At 41.9% G+C, this 7,733-nt stretch overlaps 1 protein-coding gene across 3 annotated transcripts in view; it reads right to left on the reverse strand.

Annotated features, from left to right (window-relative positions):
* The window catches only part of SGMS2 (sphingomyelin synthase 2), a 35,277-nt gene extending 28,323 nt beyond the window's left edge, over positions 1–6,954 (reverse strand). Inside the window, exons 1-2 of one of the 3 annotated variants that reach the window (XM_062574135.1) lie at positions 6,920–6,954; positions 6,398–6,634 (exon numbers count right to left, since the gene is read on the reverse strand). The gene's annotated coding sequence lies outside the window, so the exon portion shown is untranslated. Of the gene's footprint in view, positions 1–2,694; positions 2,747–6,248; positions 6,364–6,397; positions 6,635–6,919 lie in introns of those variants that run through there. The other 2 variants (XM_062574133.1, XM_062574134.1) reach the window with 2 other exon arrangements.
* Positions 6,955–7,733: the final 779 nt, after the last annotated feature.

A 7,733-nucleotide genomic window follows, 5' to 3' on the forward strand; every position in this document is an offset into this window, starting at 1 on the left:
TATACCAACCAAAATTTTGAGATCAACTGTGATTACTTAGATGTTTAAAACAACAAAAAGAAAACTTTAGACTAACTAGTTATTACATTTGACAGGCATGATGCCTTGTTGCATGGTGTTCAGCCTTGATGTTTATTTCCTCTATCTTTCTAAGTTTTAGAGGTCAATACAAGTTACCTGGACTTTTATTAGACACATACATTTACTGTATCCTACTCTACACAGACCAGTCCTCCTATACAGAAAATTTGTCACATTACTTTATGCCTACTTGTGCATATGTAAATAGCTTCAATTTTAAGAACTACATAGAATAAGCTAATGACCATAGTTATCACACACAAAAAAAAATCTCAGTCCAGAGAGCTTGCAGTTCAGCTATTTATCATATGTAGTATTCAATTTCAGTTTTTCCATTTTAGTACACGATTGCTTATAGTAGTAAACACAGGATTTCAGCCAATTCTCTTTTTACAGCATGGGAAAAAACAGAACAGTTCTGTATTTAACATTCAGCTTCACTTTGGAGGACTACCTCTACACTGCTGGCACATTAAACAGCTCTACATGATGTGAAAAAGAATAATTTAACTTTCAAGAAAATCACTCCCTGTTGCTCTGTGCAAACTATACATACACACCAAAACAAAACCATTCTGAAAACACAGCAGACTGAACAGTGGTACTTCTTCACTAACTGCAGCTGAGTAATAGTTTAAGTTGGCCTTGTTATTGTTAAGCAGAGCCAAATCCAGGGCTCATAATCAACCTCTGCTAGAGCTAGGTGATGTGCCGTAAAATGGGAATAGACTCTTGTCAACCAATATATTCAGGTGAGTACACAAAATCAGAGTGAATTCAAATGAAGACAAACTCATGCTTCCAAGAATCAAACTATATATAAAAAAGCTTTAGTGTGACACTTACATAGCATTCTTCTGGATTAGTACAGTATCGTGAAATTATCAGGGAAAACTGGTAGGAATTTTGTGAGGCTAATACGTAGTAATTAGAATATATATATATATATATATATATATATACACACACACACACACACACGTTGGAGGTGCTGATAGTTCCTATATGCCCCTGAAGCAGGTAAGTTACCAGAAGTGTTAATTAAGTATGAACCAAGCCCAATTAAGTGTAACACAAGAGTTTCCCTTGACATTAAAACTAAAACATATTGCTTTCAAAATATAAGTTGAAACGGTTTTAATCTTTTATGGTGAAATAATACCGAAACTTATACCAGAATAACTGGCAGAAGATCAGACTACAAAATTCTACAATATGCATTAAGCATGTATTTAGCACTAAGACAGTAATATAGCATTCCAATTTTAAAAAAAAGTCCTTTGAAGCAGCAGCAGTGATGAAAACAGCTTGCTTCAATACAGTCTGCATTCAGTCTCAAACTGAGCACAGGCAATGGTATTTGGCACCCTTATAAAGCATCTACAAACAGCAAGTGCTGTTTCCCATTTACAAGGTTGACATGGGGGAAGGACAAGAAAAGCTGTAATTGTTTGAAAAAAGTTATTTGAACCATCAGCCAGATATATGGTAATGAAATGCCCTCCATATGAATGACAATTTTAATAACTCTACGGCACAATCTTCTCTGCTGTTTTTTTTTACCAAATTATGTTATTTAAAAATAAAGCAAATTTCTACAACTGCTCTACTAATCAACTGTACAGCACTTGAGTGAACATAAGCAGGAAGCTGGAAGTATGCATAAGTAAACATTTTGTCACCATCATGTACATTTCCCATAACTGAAACTAATTGTGAGAGGCCATTCAGCACTCATCAGGTGGCAATTAAAGATCTTGGGAAACTTCACACAATGAGTTCTGAATAAAAAAAACCTAAAAAAAAAAAAAACTCTCAAACATTTCAACTGGAACATAGGCGACTTCTCAATAAGGGACTTCTACAGGTGTGGTTTATTAAATATAGACTGGGGAAGCAGCATATGCTAAGACAGTTGTAATAATATTTCAATGAAGGAAAACCATGATCTTTTGCCTAGGGCATTAAGCTAGAACTTGCAATATCTGGATTCTAGACAGCTGCCTGGCAGAGAATTCTTTTTTGATGCTGGGCAGACCTCCGCACCATGATAGGGTTAAAAATGACTGCTTATTTTACAAGGAAACAAGATAATTTTGGTTTGGGTTTTGGAGGCAGTGTGTGTGGGGGGTGTTAAGATCCAGGATTAAAGGCATGAATGCCAGAGATCTGAGTACAAAAACCTCCCTGAAGTTATATTCTACAAATCCAAATTCTGCTAAGTTTTGCAAGCTCACAGCAAGGCTTAGCCATCAAGATTTGCATAAATACAAAAACTGGATAAACAAACTAGGATATTATTATATTTAGAATTTAATTCTTGGAACATTTGGGTTTAAGAGTAGCAAGATCCACTTGGCCTAAGATATCAACAGATGACATCTGGCAAAAAGTCTCCTATCTCAAAAGAGTAAAAGTTAGATTTAAATGACAAATTGATTTTATGAAAAAAATAGGTAACCCAGGCTCTGAAATTCAGTATTTCACTGAAAACATCAGCCACTTGGAAAAGTTCTGAAAACCAGTAATTATTTTGCATACAGCTGTAGACAGTCTGTAAATTCTCAGATAGGGGGATCAGAATGAATGCCTTTTAAGAAAGAACTTTATTACCTTCCCAATTTTGTTTTGCCCACTTGCTTGATTTGTTTCATGATGTCATTCTCTTTCACACTCAGAGCAACACTACTGTAATAGAAAGTACACATTTAGCCACAATCTGTACTCCAAACTCTATTTGGTTTCAGCCATGTTATGCTTAAACCATATCTAAGATGAACTGCATTGAATTCTGGACACTCAGAAAAATTAAGGATTGTGTTTTATTTAGCAGTAATAAATTCAGAACCATTCTTAAGCAAAAGTGTCCACAAATGCTCTGCATCAGTTCACCCTAAATCACTTGGCTAAGCTGATGCAACTTTCCAAAACATTCAGCACTGCACCTAAGAGGCTCAGCATCTTCATTCAATGATGAATTCAAGAAAAAGTGCAGAACACTGTATGTTGTTACTGATGTAAAGTGGACTAAAAACACCAAAAAACTTGGTGCAAAGCTTGTTGCTTTGACCAAGCTTATAGCAAGATCTAGCTTTAAGAAATCTAACTATATGGAAAAAAAGAAAGGAAATAGAAGACTACAGAGGAGCAGCAAAAAAACCTAACTCTAAAAGCCAGCAGCAGGAACACGCTACTTCCCATAGCAACAAAACGCACCCTTTGGAAGTCTCATAGATCCACTGATAGCAGAGTTAGCTTTTCTTTACTAAGTTTATAAATAATTTTAGTAGGATGTCCTTGAAACTTCTACATTGCTGTGGCAAGTTACCCACAAAGAAATGAGAAGATGAGTGAAAGCAAGCTTGGCTTTTTTTTGTTCAGATGTCTGGAAGTGACAGGGGGTAAATTCTTTTCTAGAGTTATGCAATTGGTAAAAGGTATTTTATCTGGACAAATAAACAGTTAAATATCGAGTAAATGCTTACTGTAATAGTCTTGATAAGAGTTTCTCATGAACATAGTTATGAAGTTTTCCTCTGAGCAGTCATATTGAAGGCTTTCCTTCAAACCCCAACAAGCTATTTTAATTTTCTCATTTATACAACATACTAGACCTCCATATTTTATGCTGTCAAACTGCACATAACAAAAGGACCTGCACTCAAGACTGCATGTTTTTGGAAAGACTTACCAGAGTACAGGAAGTTTCACTCATCCAGTAACCACAAGCATCACCTTAAGACACAGCAATCCCCTGCTGTTACAAACACTATGTGTATGTTAGTTGGAGGGCAACTAATAAGTTTTCCTAAAGCTGATTTAATTTCAGTGTAAGGTTTAGTCCTATTAAAATTCAATTCACTAACTACAGACTTTTTAAACCAACTGTATCAGTAGAAGTTACTCTATTTTCTATATGACACATCCACATAACAGATTTGGGAAGAGAAGTAGCAATAACATAAGCAAGTGTCCTGGTACAGGAGACCAGGATTATTAATGTTTCAGAGCCTCATTAAAACAGTAGGGTCCAGTATAGTTAAGAAACGCATTTTAAACGGATGCAGAATAGATAAGACAGAGCCATCTGTGCTACGTAAAACCTTCCTATCAGCAGTTCTTACGGTCTTCAGCATCTGCTGAATAGTGGTGCCTGGATGCCTGAGATGTAGTGTCCTGCAGCATCACTGGGACAGTGGTGCCTATGGTACAAATAATTCTCCTAGCAGACAAAGATCTCCTAAGACAGTAGAGCTAGTGTTATATTAATCTTCCCAGCATCTGTTTGGACTACGGTAATACCATACCCATACTAAATGAAGTGCCACAGCATCTGTATTGTCCACTTCCCACAAATACTATTACAGCACCTTATAGTTCAACAGCCTGTCAAAACTAGAAAAAACAAATCAGAAGATGCAAGTAATTTTATCCCAAATATCTGTCCTCATAGTCAGTTCCTATGCTAGGAAAGCTAACTGTAAAAAGACATTTTTCTGGAAACTTGGTCCTAAGAACCAGAGAATATACAACAGGACAAACTATTTTGTCCTTCATTTGTTTCAACAATTAAAGACTAATGGCATGAAAAGAATAATCAACTTCTTTCTCTTTCCAATTTTTATACTTACTACATGTATTAAACTAAAAATGAATTATTTGCTTTTTGAATGGCAAATTAGTTCAGATGAAATCTCTTATCGAGCTCTCCAAATACAGGGAGTTTTTTTTTTTTTTTTAATTGATTTGGAAATGAAGTCTTCCACAATATTGTATGCATAATATTTCTGATGTCTACTTGTAACTGAATTTTTAATTCAGAAGGGAACTAGTTTATGAAAATAATTTTTCATAATTTACTCCTAAAATTTAACTTCTAGAAAAGTCACTAAGATTCAGATTAACATCAGAGTATTAAAAAAAATTCATCTTTGTCCTATTCAAGTTCTGATTTCTCCACTGAATCAGTTCACTTCAAGGACATGCATGATGAGGGGCCTTTATCTACATGTCATTGTCATCACCTTACAGTTTTCATTCAAGTTTCCCCCCCCACACACACACTTCAGTTTTTCCCAAGTATCACTAGTGACTGCACGTATCATATACAGTACACTTGAACAATACTTTTAAGAAGGACAGGGAAACAAACATGTTCTGCAGTAAAGTCAGACTTGATTTATAAATTCTTACTAGAAAGCATGAAATTTATACCCCAAAGAAGAAGTGGAAGCAACCACACTAACTTCTGAAATAAATCAAGTCCTAGAACACAGCAGTACAATTAATGGATACTAAAGAATAAAGCTGTTGGTTTCATTACGTGAACCATAGCCCCATAATCTTAAAAACTCACTGTCAAATAATAATACACAGAAGCAACACTTAAATACAATAAAAAACAATGAATAATTAAAAGGCAACGTTTTCAGGCAAACTGATTAGCAAATAAAACTTAAATTGAAGGTTCCAAGTACTCCTGTAAGCTCTAGTCTCTCAAAGTATTTTCTACCTGCTCAACTTATTATGTTAATACCTCTATGGAACCATTCACCTGTGTAATTAACTGTACAAATTAATAGCTATTAAGTGGTTTGAGGATAGTTAGATATTTGCCATGGTAAAGTCTTTATAGCCAAATACAGGATTAAAAATGAATTAAACTGAACAGCAGCTAGTTCACATTCAGTTTATGCCTTTTATTATCTTGCCAGAAGATTATACATTAACTACTTTTCACTGGGATTTTAAGCTACATTTAAGACAAACTCTGCAATGTTAAAAATGAATCACCAGCCAGATCAAGAAGTTTAATTTAGTTGCTCTTCAAGAAGTTTACAAGAATGGCTTCAGTGGAGGAGATGTGGGTGTACAGCAACAAATAAAACTACTGTAACACACCTTTACAACACCATTATGATTCTTAAAGTAACCATTTACCTGTCAGAGCTGAAATCAGGCATTTAGAGGTTCTATCTTGTTCAGCTACATATGCAGTACTGCTTTAAGGAGTACTCAAATTGCCCACATTAAGAATGTACAATTCCAATAGCAATCTGTTTACTGCACTATGTATTTGCAAGACAAACCAAACGAGCAGGTGCTCGCCCAAATTAAAAGGGCCTCTTCAACAAGAAAACTACAAATATTCCATGGGTAGCACATACCTAGAAATGGAAGAGCCCCCCCGTGCCAGATGCTCTCGCACGGTCTCTGTCCAGTCCACGGCCGGGGGTCTTCACTAACAGCCTCTCCAGCGGCGGATCCGCAGTGAGCCACAGAGACTCCTGCTCCACCTGTGCCGGCCCCAACTTACCTGCTCAGCTGTGCAGGCAGGCACTTGCACTGCGGGCAGTTCCTCCTCGGAAGGCAGCTGGCAAGTCTTCCCAGAGCCTCAGGGCTCTAACATTTGGACTTTGCAGTTCCTTATGGCCAGGGACGGACACTCCCACCGCTGAGGCAGCGGCACGCAGAAGCAGCTAGAAAGTTTGCCACAGCTGCCTTGCCCTGCAGTCCTCTCCTCTGCTCTCGCAGCCTCCGGCTCTTCTCCTTCCTGGCAAAAAGGACCAGCCTTAAAGCGTCAGCGCAGGCGACGCTTCCCGGGGAGCTGCGGGCGCGCAGGCCGCCTCAGCAGTGCCGCCGCTCGAGGGCGGCTCCGCGGCGGCGCCCCGGGGACAGCGCTCGCCCCGCGCTGCGGGGCCGCTGCTGCGGGGCCGCTGCTGCGGGGCTTGCGGCGCGGCTCGTGCTCGCCGCGCTCCGCGGGAGCCGCGGGCCTCCCTGACATCGCTCCCCCTCCGGCTCACACGCGCGCCCCCTCCATTTCCAGGCAGTGACTCACCCGGCGCCGCCGCGGCCGGGCTGGAAAAACTGGCAGGGCCTCTCCGAGCCGCCGCCCCGCCGGGGCACGGCGCGCGGGCGAGGCTGCACCGCCCGCCCGCGGGGCCGCCGCCGCCGCTGCCGGAGCGCGCCGGGGAAGGCGCCCCCCTCCCTCCCCTTCCCCCTCCCCCCCGGCGGCACGCAAGGTCGCGGCGGACGCGGAGCGCCGGTGCCCGCCCGCCTCTGCCTGCCGCCTCCCCCCGGCCCCATCGGCGCGCCCGCAGCCTTCTCCGCCTCCGAGCGCGTCTCTGCCAGGGGACGGCGGAGCCCTCTCCGACGCGCCGCTCCGCGCCCGCGTCTCCCCGCGGAGAGGCCGGCTCCGCCCGCGGGGGCCGAGGGGACGCGCGCTGCGCTCGCCGCCGCCGCTGCTCGGGCCGCGGCCAGGCGCGAAGCGGCAGCCAGGGGGACCGCGGGGGCCAGGCCACGGGGCACGAGCACGGAAAGCTTCCCGCTTCTGCCATGGCATTTAGATTCCTCACATCGGTCCCCAAACGCAGCCCGACCGTCACCGGGAGCGACCTGCCGCCTTACTGGCTTTGCACTTGGCCATGCTCGCTTTTTCCTGAGGAGCTCCCCAGCGCCTGCAGCAACGACGCTTCGTCGGGAGTCTCCCGCTGCAACAGGCATCCCAGGAGGATGGGGGGGGTGGGGGGGGAGGAGAAGCAACTCATCCACATCAAAGCTAGCTTTGGCTAAGATACATTCCCTCCTGCTCCAGATTTTTTCAGTGGCCAGGACCAGGTTTCTAAAAACAAAACTAAGATAAAGAACCCTCT

This window comes from Rhea pennata, chromosome 4, assembly GCF_028389875.1.
Source record: "Rhea pennata isolate bPtePen1 chromosome 4, bPtePen1.pri, whole genome shotgun sequence".
Lineage (NCBI taxonomy): Eukaryota > Metazoa > Chordata > Aves > Rheiformes > Rheidae > Rhea > Rhea pennata.